This window comes from Sus scrofa, chromosome 8 (assembly GCF_054392235.1).
Source record: "Sus scrofa isolate SSC_HxYL_T2T_F1_AM1 chromosome 8, Sscrofa_HxYL_maternal_Yorkshire_Landrace_v2.0, whole genome shotgun sequence".
NCBI classification, from domain to species: Eukaryota; Metazoa; Chordata; class Mammalia; order Artiodactyla; family Suidae; genus Sus; species Sus scrofa.
The window spans coordinates 53,283,224-53,298,040 of record NC_139390.1 but is presented as its reverse complement, the minus strand read 5'-3'; the positions used below and the strand labels follow the sequence as shown (position 1 = coordinate 53,298,040).

The window sequence follows — 14,817 nt, the reverse complement described above, 5'->3', positions numbered from 1 at the left end:
AAATTGACATGTTAGGTGTATTTTAATGACTGTTTTACCATTTTATAAAAACATAAGTGTTTTCATTAATCTTATTTATTAGTTAATGAACATATAATTAAATGTAAACAAAGGTTTTAGGTCTCTTTTTACATTTAAGCTATGTGATAATTTCTGTTATTTTACATAGAAACAAGTATTGTGAGTAAACATTACTTAGAAACCATCAGGAGGAATAGTCTTTCAGTGGATGTGGGAATCCTGCTTCATCCCATCATTTTAGCTTCTGGGGAGAGGGTGGAGGGTCTGAGGAATTTGTACAATGTGATTGGATAAAGTTCTAGGGAATAGACTCTTCGATATCATTAACTGCAAAGTTTCATGTTCCTATATGGTATTTTGTAAATTACTATTATCAATAAAACTGCTTGGCATGAGTTAACACCATTTAAACACACATGTTGCACAATATTTATACATAAAGCTGGATTTTGTAGATATCATGCAACAACTAAAACTATTTAAATAAAAATATTACTTCTGGTAGTTCCTGCCATGGTCCAATGGGTTAAGAATCTTAAGGCATCGGCTTCGGTCGCTATGGAGGTGCAGGTTCAATCCCCATCCTGGTGCAATAGGTTAAAAGATACAGTGTTGCCACAGCTGTGGTGTAGGTCACAACTGCAGCTCAGATTTGATACCTGGCCCTGGAACTTCCATATACCACAGGTTCATATATATTATATGCACACATATATGTGTGTGTGTGTGTGTCTGTGTGTGTGTGTGTATCTTCTGATCTCTCATTAGAGTGACTTTAGTGCTTAATTCCTATTTCAAAGAGGCATGGATTAAAATCATAAAATGTCTTGAGCAAACATTTGACCTGCCTTTCTCTTATAATTTTGAGTAACCTGATATTAGCTTCATTTTACAGATGTATACTGTGGCCCAGAGGACTTAAAGTGACTTTCCCAGAGTCACTTAGCTAGTAAATGTCACTTCTAGGATTACTAGAAGCCTGGTTTCTCAAGGCAAGCCTTTTTTTTTTTTTTTTTTTAACTCTATCACATTGTCTCACTTTCGCAACAGCCCTTTCTTTCCATTCAAATACCTTTAATAGAAAGAAAAACTATCACTTAACAGTGTCATTAAATCTAATAATTAATCTTTTAAAATCTAATGCTGTATTAGGGTGATAACACCCAGCCACTGTAACATATCCTCCCAAAATCTCTGCTCTTATGATTGAAAAATATTCCTATGTCATAGCCCACGTATGTAGGGCAGCTCTCCCTGGAGGTTCAAATGATCATTCAAAGGCTCCTTCCACCTTTTAATGCCAGCTTCTTAAGCAACTAGCCTCCTATGTCACTGAGGAAAAGGAAGAGGCTGTGTGGTCCATTATGTATGGGCTCTTATGGGGCTATCCAGCGTGTGTAGACCTCCTTCTATTGGCTAAAACCCAGTCTCATGGCCCATCTAAACTGCAAGGGAGGTTGGTAAATGTCAGGAAGCCACATGGTCAGGAAAAGCAGATGGAATTAGCGAGCATGTCAAACATCTCTGCCACAGTCCGCCCTTCTGGTTGCCAACTATTCATGGCATGTTTCCACTCCCTTTTGAGAAAGGATTTTTATTTTCTGAGAGAGATAACTAAAAATCTCTTTAGTCCCTGGATTCAGTCCATGAAGTCATTGTCCTCATCTAATGATGTGATGGTGAATCCACTCTAAATAAATGATCTGTATTTTGCAGCCAGCTCCCAACATACATCTATACCCAGTAAGCAGGAGGGGAGGAGGAAAAGGAAAGCCCCAGTAAACACTCATGTCTGGAAAGAGGAAGACTCAGATGCACATGGAATCAGAGGTGAAATCCTGCCAGACAGGTTATCTAGTCTCCCTGACCTCCAGTTCAAGGAGGATCCCTTACCTGGCTTTAACCTTCCTTCCTGGGAGAGCTCCCTTGTTCCCTCCAGCCTCTGGACACGCCTTTTGAGAAGCTCTTCCTTTTCTGGTATTCTCCTTGTCCACATTTGAAATGCCTATGGAAATCTGTATAGCCTTAAATATTTTTTCCTGTTTGGGGAAAATGATGGGGCCAAGAGTTGTTTGAAGTCTTCAGTATTTCAAGGCTCCCATCTCCAGGATCTTGGAGTATAATACAGAAGAATGGATTTTGGGCTGGAGGGTATCAGCTTAGTTCTCAGGAGGGAAAATGAAGAATAGAAGCTTTCATAAATAAACTCAGAAATGTCAAAGGCTTAGCATAATTAAGGTTTGCTTTGGCTCATGGCTCATTCTGCCACACAACATTTGATGCTCCAACCATGAACACAGAGGTCCCTGCTCACCCTACTTTATGGGGCTGCTGTCTTAAATGCAGACCTTCAGTTGAATTTATCAGCTGTGGGCGGAACATGAGTGGGTGATCCTGGAGATGTCCAACAGGATTGGAAGTGATGTGTGTCACTACCCTGACACCCTTGGTTGAAACCAATAACATACTCAGTGCGTCTGTTAGAATGACGAAAATAAGGCTTCCTCTCTGACCAGAGTAGGGAAATTGAGAGTATTGAGCCAGCTTCTCCCACAAATGCATCCTTTCTTGGAGCCATAGCATTTTTGTCCTGTGTTTCCATCCTGTACACCAGGCTTTTCCTGTTCCTCTCTCCTGCCATCCAGAGCATTAGAGGCTTTTCAGTAGCACACTCCACCTAAAGCTTAGGAGGAGAGAGGATAAGGGTGGGGGAGGAGGAGGGTGGAGGGGGTGGGAGGAGGAGGATGGGGTGGTTATATTTGCCAGGAGCTTTTCTAAGCATTCGTACATATTCTCATTTTTAATACTCCAAAGATCCAATGAGCAGGCATGATCATTGTCCCCATTTTGTGGATAAGGAAACTGAGTCATAGAGAAATTGAAAACCTGCCCAGAGGCCCAGAGTGACTTAGGTGATGAATGGTGAGCTGGGATTCTAGCTTAAGCCATCTAACTCCAGGCCACTCTTATCTCTCAGGTTGGGAAGAAGAGTCATAATTTGAATCATTTACGTTTGGCAAAACACAAAGATTTTTTTTTACTTTTTATAACTATACCTGTGTCATATGGAAGTTCCTGGGCCAGGGCTTGAACCAGAGCTGCAGCTGCCAGCCACAGCAACACTGGATCTGAGACACGTCTGTGACCTACACCACAGCCTGGGGAAATTCTGGATCCTTAACCCTCTCAGTGAGGCCAGGGATCAAACCCACATCCTCATGGACACTAGTCGGGTTGGTACCCCCCTGAGTCACAAGGGGAACTCAAAAACGCAAAGATATTAAAAGAGTTAATACTACATTATAGCGTGGCCTGAAGACAGATAGGCCCTTTTCTTTATAGCATCATGGCTCTGTGTCTGTTAGTTTATTCTCTGCTCTCTGTTGGCTGATGTATTACGTAAGGCCAGTTTTACCCTTGCATCTTCAATATAATTGAAAAAGGAGCATTTTATTTTTTTTATTTATAAGGCAATTCAGACCACCTGCTTTTTAAATTCAGAAAAGGCTCATTTAACTTCAAATCTGTCATGTTAGATAAGAACATTGAAGGGTTTGAAAGATATTTATCAAGCAACCCTCTGTACAACTTTAACCTACGGGGTGGGTGGGCCCCTGTGTGACAGGCAGGGAAGAAACCTCTCAGATTTATTGTGACACGTGTTTACATGTTAAAAACAAAATGGATCCATACCTTATATGAGTCTATCCTTAAACAATTTCCTGAATCAAATCAGAGGTCAACATTAACTTTAAAACTAGAGCAAAGGAAATCATAAGAAACAGGAATAAGAAGGTGAAAGACTGTATGAGGAAATAGAGTTTAAAAAAAAAAAATCTATGGAAGTCAAAATAGGAAGATCAAAAAATGTCATTTTAGGTAGTTATCAACCACTCTAGAGAAAATTACTTTCCTATAATCAGCAATGGTTCTTTAAGGCTAAAAATAGACTATGGTGAGGTGGTAAAGAACAAAGTGTCACTGTATATGTTAGATGAATTGATTTGCCACTTTCAAACATGTTCCCGTCTGCTCAGGGCACATTTTTCACCATTTTGAGTACATGGTCTGGAGAGAGGTACTTGTGTTGCTGAACGAAACATGGATCCTCTCGCCTGTGTGCAGTAAAACCTATCTACTGACCCTGGGTTGTGGTGAAGGAAAGTGAAATGTTTATTGCAGATGCCAAGCAAGGAAAACAGGTAGCTAGTGCCTAAAGTGCCCAAACTCCCCAATGGCTTTCAGGGAAGGGGTTTTAAAGGAAGTTCGAGGGAGGGGGCTGCAGAGCGTGTGACCAGTTCATGCGCAGTTCTCCCGGTGGTTGGAATCAAGGTGAAGTTTCAAGCATCATCAACCTGCAGTTTTCAGTGGGTCTAGGGTCTATGTACTGGATCAACAGTTTTCATCTTTCGGGGGTCTGCTTCCCATAAAAACAATCTAGGAATGTGTGTCGGGTTTTTACCCATATCCTTCAGGGACCAGGGAGCTGCGTGATTCTGCTACATGGTGGATTTCTAGTCTAAGTGGTTGCTAGTTTCCCCACCCAAACTATTCTTTGTTTATACAGCTTCACATTTCCTCAGAGCCAGCCTTTTGAGACTCAGGAAAGGCCTGGGAGACTAAAGCCAAAAAAAAAAAAAAAAAAAAAAAAAAAACCCTTTTACTTCAAAGAAAAGGAGCACTGGGGCATGGACACTCTTTCAATCCCCCTTTTCTTTGGTGTACCTCAGTCTTTAGAGGGATAGGTCCAGGAAAGAAACAAAGTAGTTTTGGATGGAGAGGTTATAAACTGTCATAAACTCAGCAGAGGAACTGTTTTAGGGGCACTCAGTGTCGTGTACTGCTCTAGAAAAGACTGAAGGTACTAGAGGAGAAAGCTTTCAAGACACGTGTATATATACGTGTCTGTGTGTATTTTTTAATTACATATATAATGAAAAATGATTTTAATAAACTTAATAAAGCTTTGTAAGTTTCAAAGCAATCTTTATGTACATTGTTTCAATACATCTCGTAACCATGCTGAAATGTGCACAATACAATTTAATTATTCAAATATGTGGTGAAATGGAGCCATTGTTAAGTGTTTAGGTGTTTCTCTCCAAATCAAGGACCCAGGACTTCTAAATTCTAGATCTTTTATGTACCACACTCATGAGAAGTTGACAGTGTTGTTATCATAATATAACACAAAATATTGTAAACTGCAAAGGTGAGGTAACAAGTAAGGAAGGAGAATTGGCGCTTCTGATTTTGGTCTGATTTTAAATCCCAAGATTTTTCAAACTTGCCGTAAACTTTCTATAGAGTAATGTGACTTATTAATATAATACACATTTTAAAAAATACAATTTTCAGCTATTGGACCGAGTGCCTCCTTAAAGAGCCTAAGTATTTATTAGTGAAACAAACAGCTAAAAAGGTTCATGCTTAATTATATCATAACCTTCTTTTCAAAATAAAAATGTTGTATTAAAGATTAAAGTTCCATACTTATTAAGCTTAGGAATAATTGGAAATGATAAATGGTGACTTTTATTTTTACTTCTCATTGTATGTTTTAATTGAAAATTTATACCATTATCTTTTTTTGTTGTCTTATTGCTCATAAACTTTACTTTGTTTTACATTAAACCAGCCCACATGGACATTTGTGTAATATGGATGGGATCTGCCCCTAAAACTTCAGACTTTTTCACCTAGAATTCCATTCTTTTTTTTTTTTTTTTTTCCTGTCCTTTTAGGGCCGCACTCACAGCATAGGGAGGTTCCCAGGCCAGGAGTTGAATCAGAGCTGCAGCTGCTGGCCTACACTATAGCCACAACAACAGGGGTTCCAAGCCGCATTTGCGACCTATACCACAGCTCATGGCAACACTGGATCCTTAACCCACTAGGCGAGGCCAGGAACCAAACCTGACTAGTTGGGTTCATTTCTGCTGTGCCATGATAGGAACTCCTGAAATCCTGTTCTTTATGATTTAGTGAACACGGACTGGGTATCATATAGAATATGAATTTATGCCTAGATTTGTATAACTTTTTGTTTGTTTGTTTGTTTGCCTTTTCTAGGGCCACTTCCCCCGGCATATGGAGGTTCCCAGGCTAGGGGTCCAATTGGAGTGGTAGCCACCCGCCTGCATCAGAGCCACAGCAACGCGGGATTGAGCCACGTCTGCGACCTACACCACAGCTCACGGCAATGCCGGTCCTTTAACCCACTGAGCAAAGTCAGGAATCGAACCCACAACCTCATGGTTCCCAGTCGGATTCATTAACCACTGAGCCACAAAGGGAACTCCTAGATTTGTATAAATTTAATTACAAACAATGTTACCATTTAAAAGACGGTACTATCACAAAAGAGCAACATTTGATGAAAGCCTAAAGGAAAGTAAACAGGTAGATCTTTTGCTAAAGACAGATGAGTATAACACCTTTTTCCTTAGTCTGTGCTAAAACTTGTAATAATGAGGTAGAGTGGATCTCATTTGCTGTTAAAAATAGCCATATCCAGGTCCAGTAGGTTTAAAGTATGTTGTATTTAACAAAATGTTTTAAATTATTTACCTTCTATTCATAACATTCAGCCATGGTACTATTTGAATTGATTAGAGCATGGTAGAGATTGATTAGAGAATGTAATCTATACTGTTTAATCACCAAACTGAAATACATCTGTTATGCTCAGATGTTAACAAGTAAAACTGAGGGAGAGGAGTTCCTGTTGTGGCTCTGTGGGTTAAGGACCTGATGTAGTGTCTGTGAGGATATGGGTTACACCCCTGATCTTGCTCAGTGATTTAAGGATTTGGCCTTGCCTCAACCTGCAGCACAGGTCACAGATGTGGCTCAGATCTGGCATCGAAGTGGCTGTGGTATAGGCCTGCAGCTGCAGCTCTAAATTGACCCCTACCCTGGAACTTCCATATGCTGTAAAAAGAAAAAGAAAAGAAAAGAATTTAAAATATTAAAAAATTTTTAAAAACCTGGAGAAAGAAAAAATATGCTTCATAAATTTGTTGTTTGAAGATGATGTTTTACATAAATGGAAGAGATGGGGACCAGGACCATATCTGTATCCTTAGTAGATCTAGATTATCTGCCTATGACCTTTTTTCCATAGATCCTTCCATGGCCAGCTTCTTCCTTCCTAGGTGGCCCACCTATCATGGCACCATTGACGAAGCTGATCCTAATTTTCACCCACCTGTGCCTCACCTACTCCTTTCTTTACACCAATTCTGATTTTCTTTTCTTTTGATAGACTTGTATTTATCTGAAAATAGTTACATAACTATGTGTGCATGTTGCTTTATTTTCTGTTTTCTGCAGTAGGATATAAGAAGAAAAGACAAGGTCTGTCCTATTTACCTACATATCCCTGGTGTCTAGAACATAATAGGAACTTAATAAAATTTGTAGGATGGATACACTGCCTGAGTAGAGAGCATGAACTGAGTGAAAGCATGATTACTTTTTGTTTATAAAGTTTATTAAGTAAAATATCTCCTATTAAATCCCTTCTTATTAGAAATGGCATATGCCTTAAAATACGGAAGAGCTAATATTAAAGCTCAAACAATCTTAAGACAGTTCCTATGACAAAAAGTCACAGTTTTAGAAACTAAAATCATGGTTATAAAAAGTACATTCTGTTGTAATAAGGTTCACCTTGGGTAAGAATTTAAAATACACCAGTTGCCCCCAGTGCACAAGGCAGTGAAAATGTAAATATGCCCTTATTCAGAAAACACACTTACTGACTAATATTTGCCAGAGCTGGAGTTCCTTGGTGGCTCAGTGGGTTGAGGATCCTCTGGCATTGTCACTGCTGTGGCTCTGGTCACTGCTCTGGTGTGATTTCGATCCCTGGCCTGGGGAAATTCCACATGCCAGGGGCATGGCGCCCTAAAATTTACCAGTATCATCCTCAATTTCTTTCCAGTTACTCCCTCAGTCTATTTTTAGTCTTATCAGGCTGAAGGAAATCCTTCTTCTGCCTATAGCAAATGAACTGGTTCTGACCCACAAATATAACCTCTCTTAGAAACCAAATAATAGGTAAATAAAAAGAGGAGTGTGAGTATATTAAATTTATCATTAAACCTATTGACTTATTTTCAATAGGCTTGCCCTTATTTCTTTCCATCTCTAAGCAAGAGGACTAGTTGCTTATTGCAAAATGGCCTTTAGACATTCTGAAAATAAATCAAGCAGGGGCAGAAAGAGTCTGCAGGATTTTTAACCTCATTTTCTCTCTCCTTTTGATTCTTTCTTATTTGATCATATATCAGTTATTATTTTTAATCATTGTTACAAAGCCTTTACTAAGTACTGCTAAAGGCAATAGTGAACGAAATCTAAATTTTTATTAGAATAACTATAAGAAGACAAATGAGGGAAGTTGAATAAAAGCCATTATGTTATGCCTTTCAAGAGCCTTGATTTTTGTAAGGAAGTAAATCATTAAAAATATATCCTAGTGGTTGTTATGGAAACAGATTGAATTGAAGACTGTGGGGGTGGGGAGTATGGGGGGGTGGCTGCAGCTTCAAAATCACACCACGAAGAAAGATCACATTCACCGTACAGCTTAAAATAGCACATTAACTTTAATTGTCTAGTTACTGAACAGTGTCACAACATGATTATTCACAACAGCAAAGACTGATCTAAAAACGCTCCTCAGAGGAAGAGAACTTTTCCTGTATGGAGTTAAGTCACAAGGTCATGTTCAGAGATGTTCTGTATCCAAATGCATCGTGTCTGTTTAATTTAGATATAAATTAAACTGTGAGTGCCTCAGAAAGATGTTAAATTTACCATAGTTATTTAATTCTCCTATCTTTATAGTGTTTAGCACACACTGGTTTTCCAATATCCTGATTTAATTGTCTGAGACCCTCAGGGCAGAGCTATGTGTACCCAGATGGAAAGGGCTTCACACATGCATGTGTGTATGTGTGTGTGTGCACGCGCATGCACATGTGTGTGTGTGTATATGTGCATGTGTGTGTATGTATTCACTAATGACACAGATACCAAAGGTTTCTTCTTTGTCTTGTTTTTTTTTTGCAAGAGGGCTATCATGTTTTATAGAAAGGGACTGGGCAGGACAAATTGATGTGGTATTTGTCAAGTCAGTTTGGTTTTGCCTCAGAATAAAATCCGTACCTGAAAATGAGTGGAGCCTGTCAGAGTTGTCCTGAAGAATCAGAGCTATTTCTGTGCAATAATCTTCTTACCCAAGAGACAAAGAGGATAGAGTTCTCAGATGTATTTATATCTCAAGACAATTACTAATCATGTATTAGGAGTATTTTTAATGCCTGTCCTCATCTCAAGAGTTGAGGCGTGTATCTCAAAACATCATGATAATCCTGAATGCAGGGGTTGCTATACTCATGATGCAGGCAGAGAAACAAATGTCCAGGAAGATTAGGAAAAGAACAGAGAAGGAATCCAGAGTTCCATGTTCCTTCCGAGAGAGTAATATGTTTTATTTTTTTAATTTATGGCTGCACCCAAGGCATATGGAAGTTCCCCAGCCAGGGATTGAATCTGAGCCATACCTGTGACCTATGCCACAACTGCAGCAATGCCAGATCCTTAACCAAGTGAGCTGGGCCAGGGGTGGAACCTGTGCCTCCAGAGTGACTTAATCCACTGCAGTTGGATTCTTAAGCCACTGCACCCCAGTGGAAACTCCTCCACAGAAGATCTCATTCATCTAAATATTTGACAGCTACATGACATAATATGATGATTCTTAACCTAGAACAACTTCTCCCCTAATTCCCCATGATTGTCATTGTGTTGCCTGATGTAGGAGCTGTTTGGCATTTGAAGCTGAGCCTTGCTGGGTTACAGTTTGGGACATTAACATGGAAAAAAAGGGGGGATAAATAAATAGTGGGGGAGGCGGGTGATTCAGAATGATTTGAACCACAGTTATCACTTCGTTAAGAACAAACATATCCTCATTTATTCATTTCACCACTCCATTGAGAGTTAGCTGTATGTGAAGCACTATACTATGCAATAAATAGGTAGTATTAAAAAAAAGTCTTTTTTCCTCAAGAATCTAGTGAAGAAAACAAATTAATGAGTTGCTCAAGAGTAGGATGGGGTAGGGAATAAAGAGGGTGTTAGAAGACCCCTGAGGTGACACTGGCCCAGCTGTAGGAGTTCAAGTTCCCTGAAGACCACTGAGAGCTGGAGAGAGGAAGAAGATGGTAAGGGGGAAAGACAAAGGGGCGTTCCATGACCTTATATAGACCAGTCATCACAGGAAAATGAAACTCCTATATTCAGTTCACTTTTAAAGACATATTCTCTGTTTGGTGCACTTAGTAAACAGAACGATCTTCAAGAATTGAATTAGAGTCATACACTTAACATAAGACTGCCCTTTGGATATGGAGTGGAATTAACTAATATTTTTGTGTATTTTACTCAGCCTTAAAAGCCAACATGGAGTCTCACATGTGCTGGCTATAATCACTCAGTGGCCCCATGAAGACAGGTTCCTCTCTAGGGAACAAGAGCTGTTGAGTCAAAACACGTTCTTTAGGAAGGAAACACGTCTGTGTTCCTGTACTTGTATTTGCTCACTGGACAAAGCACACAGTGGGAAAACTACAATAAAAGCTAGTGTTCATTGAATATATACTGTGTGCCAGGCACAGTTCTGAGCACCTGATGTTTTAGCAAACTGTCTAATCCTTACTACAGCAATGGCAAAAGGTAACTTGCCCAAGTTTATCCTACTAGTACAACTTATTTTGGAATCCATGCTCTAAAACACTTCTTTATGCCGCAATGGACATGCTTGGGAAAAGATAAAAACACTGACTTTATTAGAAATGTTTTATTCAGATTCACATTTAACTCTGAATTTATTGCACACTTTGTTGTTTTTCAGATATATATACACATACATGTATACATTTTCTATGTTATATATGGTATATATACAATAGTGTTCTCTAAGCAGTATACACATTTTACATTAATATAATTAAATTAGCAAAACAGCCCTTGTATTACTTACTCATTTCACAGGTAGAAAAATTTAGCTTTTGATTAAATATCTTTCCCAAAGGGATTCATCAGCACCTAAAATAGCTCAATTTAGGAGCTCCCTGGTGGCTCAGTGGGTTATTGATCTGCCATTGTCACTGCTGTGGCTCAGGTCACTGCTGTGGTGTGGGTTTGATCCCTGGCCCAGGAACTTCCACATGCCAAGGGTGCAGCCAAAAAAATGTAGCTCGATTAGTGCATTTGTATAGGAGTGGTAAAATCTCCTAAGATTTTTCTTTGCACCTCCTAAATGTTAAAGTGCAAATGTGATGTAGGATAGTTTAAAATAGTTTAAAATGATTTTGGAGATGAGAAACATCCTTGTAGGTCTGTATTGGGATAACTGATTGGTTGATTATCCTCATGTATTAATAATTACCAGTGACATTTCTGTAGGAAGGGATGAGGTTATTTAATAGATTGTCTTGTGTAGGTTTAATTTGTTTTACTATTTAGTACAATGTCATCTGGTAAAATGTTTGTTCAACTTATGAAGCAAGTCCCTTAAGTTAAAAGCCAAAAGCAAGCTTTTAGTTGATGGTCTGTTAAATTATTTTTATAATCACCATAGTAATTGTCAATTATAATTATTTGGTGGAATAATCCATGAGTACAGCTTTGGGATTCCACATTAGGAAACTGGTAACTCATATGCAGATATGGGAACTTGCACACCTAGTTTCTCTGTGTCCCACATGCAGCCTACAGGAATAAAATTTAATTTAACAATCCAGTAATTCTTTAAAGATAAAAAATGAAATAGCTTTCATACTGCAGTTACCAACTGTCAACTTTCACAGACACATTGTCACACCAACCAAATGTTATTATGCATGTTGCAATGAGATGGCAAACAAAAACTGGTTGTCTTGTTTTCATGGGTTGAGTAATTTCACCAATGGAAATTAGAGTAAGCAGCACTGCTCAAGAAGCATAACATTGCTGATATTGTTACTGCCTCTCACCATGCAAGAATAAACTGAAAAATTAGTGCAGTCATAAGCATAGTGTTTTATCAAAGCCTGGAACCACGTTATTCACTATAGTTTCTGAAATGCCTCCACTACACTAGCTTGTATCAACACTTTTACAGAGACTTGTTTATACATAGTGAAAGACATTTCATAAAATGCATTCTTTTATCACAGCCCTTATGCAATGTGTGCTAATCTTTGCTGCTATAATACATCGATTTGGGGACACACATGTAAATGCAGAGCAGAAATTAAAAATAAGTCTGCTTCTTACAAAAATTAGTTTAAATTTTATTTTAAAATTTATTCTACCTTCTTATTTAAAAGGAATCAAGTGATGTTTTCTTATTAGATTAAAAGTGTCTCTGAAAAAAATCTATTTTTCTTTAAAATAAAATTACTTACTTTCCTACTCAAATATTGGTTTCCCTTTCAGGGTAGTGATTCACCCTCTTTCCTTCCTGAGATCTTAAAGAAGGATTAGATAAAAATACAAAAAGGAATAAACTGATAACAGCAAAAGGAGATTTCAACAAATTTCAGGAAAGCAGAAAGCAGAATTTATTTCATTTCTGTATGAGTTTTAATAAGTCATGTTTTTCTAGAAATGTGGTCATTTCATCCACCTGAAAGTAGTTTCTCAAATTTATTTGTGTAAAATTGGTCATTTTCTTTCTTTTTTTATATGACAATATGTATTACATTAATAAGATATTACATGGTGAGACAAATAGAAGATGGCCACCTTGGAATCATGGAGACTCTTCTTTTCTGAGAGGTCTTTAAAATTTCCTTTGGAATTGTACTTCCTAACTTATAAGCCTGTTCTCTTTCAGAAAGAATCCTCAATTTTGTTTAGTTGAGCAACATTTAAGCTATTCTGCCTACACTTTCAGTCTCTTCTGCTAAAGTGTCTCCCCTCCTGAAGGCTTGGGGCAGTGCAAAAGGAACCACTGGGCTTTGGATCAGGGTCTCTCTGACAATAAGGAGGGAGGTAAATATTTCTCTATCTTTTTCCTTGTTCCTTCAGCACCCTCCCCTGGCTTCTCTTTTCCCCAGGATACCTCTCATTCCTACACTACAAGCATTCCATCCATGGTCATTTTCTTTTTTAACACCTATAGGTTCTATAATGTTGTCTTTGCCTTTCTGACCTTGGTTTTTGGGGCTAGTCTTTTTTATCATGATACTTCTTGCTAGTTTTTACCAGTACTTTCAAAGAACAAATTTTACACTTCATCAATTGTATTTATTGTATATTTATTATTCTTTATAGTTCTATTGAGATATGTTTTAAATACTATTAAGTCTACTCATTTAAAGTGTACAATTCAGTGGCTTTTAATATATTTACAGAGTCATACAGCCATCAGTATAATCTAATTTTAGTGCATTTTCAGCATATCCCAAAGAAGCTTGTACCATCATAAATCACTTACCAGGCCTCCCTCCATCCCCCAGGCCTAGGCAACTACTAACCTGCTTTGTCCCTATAGACCTATCTATCACAGATTATCTCATACAGATGGAATTATACCCAGTGTGAACTTTTGCAACTGCCTTCTTTTCCTTAGTGTCATGTTTCTGAGGATCACCCATGATGCAGCTTGTGTCAGTGCTTCATTCCTTTTATAGCTAAATACTGTCCCTTTTGTTTGAATATGCTATGTTTTGTTATCCATTTCAAAAGCTGATTGGGCTGTTTCCACTTTTTGGCTCTTACGTATAATGCTGTTATGAACCTTCATGTACAAGTATTTATATGAATATATATTTTCATTTTCTTGGTTAGATACAGCTAGACTTGATTGCTTTTATGGTAACTCAGTATTTAACAATTTGAGGAACTACCAAAATGTTTTTCATTGTGGCTTTGCCATTTTGCATTCCCATCAGGAAGATATGAGAGTTTCTATTTCTCTGCATTCTCTCTAGCACTTGCTATTGTCTGTCTTTCTGATCATAGCCAACCTAGATGTGTCTTTCTGACCACATCAACATGAGTGTGGTGTGGTGATTAGGATTTGGATTTTTAATTTGCCCTATGACTCATGATGGTGAGCATCTTTGCATATATGTTTATTAGCTGTTATTGTATCTTATCTGGAGAAATGTCTACTCGGTTGTCTTTTTATTACTGAGTTATCACAGTTCTTTATGTATTCTACTATATAACATAAATCCCCTTACTATAAATATGATTTTATGTCAAAAATATTTTCAAGTATTTTCTCCCACTTCATGGATTGTCTTTGTACTTTCTTTATGATGTCTTTTGAAATCCAGCTATCAATTCCGTCATTTGTGCTGTTAGTGTTGTATCTGAGAAATCACTGCCTATCCAGAGATTGTAAAGACTTACAACTGTGTTTTCTTCCCAGAATTTTACAGTTTTAAATCTTATGTTTAGGCCTCTGAGGCACTTAGAGTTAATCTTTGTGCATGGTGATCAGTAGAGATTCACATTTATGCTTCTGGATGTGGGTATTCATGCAATCCACGTGTTTCAGCACTATCTGCTGCTAATTAGAAGACTAAATAGAAAGACTCTTCTTTCCTTATTCAGTTGTCTTGGTCTTTGTATATTTGTTTTAAATTTCATTTTTTGGATCTTTTGATTTACTCTTTTCTTTTTAAATTATTTATTTATTTATTTATTTTTATATAATGATTTTTTTCCACTATACGTGGCTTAAAGTGTTCTGTCAATTTTCTACTGTACAGTATGGTGACCCAG

At 37.9% G+C, this 14,817-nt stretch overlaps 1 protein-coding gene across 49 annotated transcripts in view; it reads left to right on the top strand.

The window, feature by feature from the left end:
- Nucleotides 1-14,817, top strand: part of MARCHF1 (membrane associated ring-CH-type finger 1) — an 836,078-nt gene that overhangs the window by 507,314 nt on the left and 313,947 nt on the right. The gene's annotated exons all lie outside the window — the stretch shown is intronic.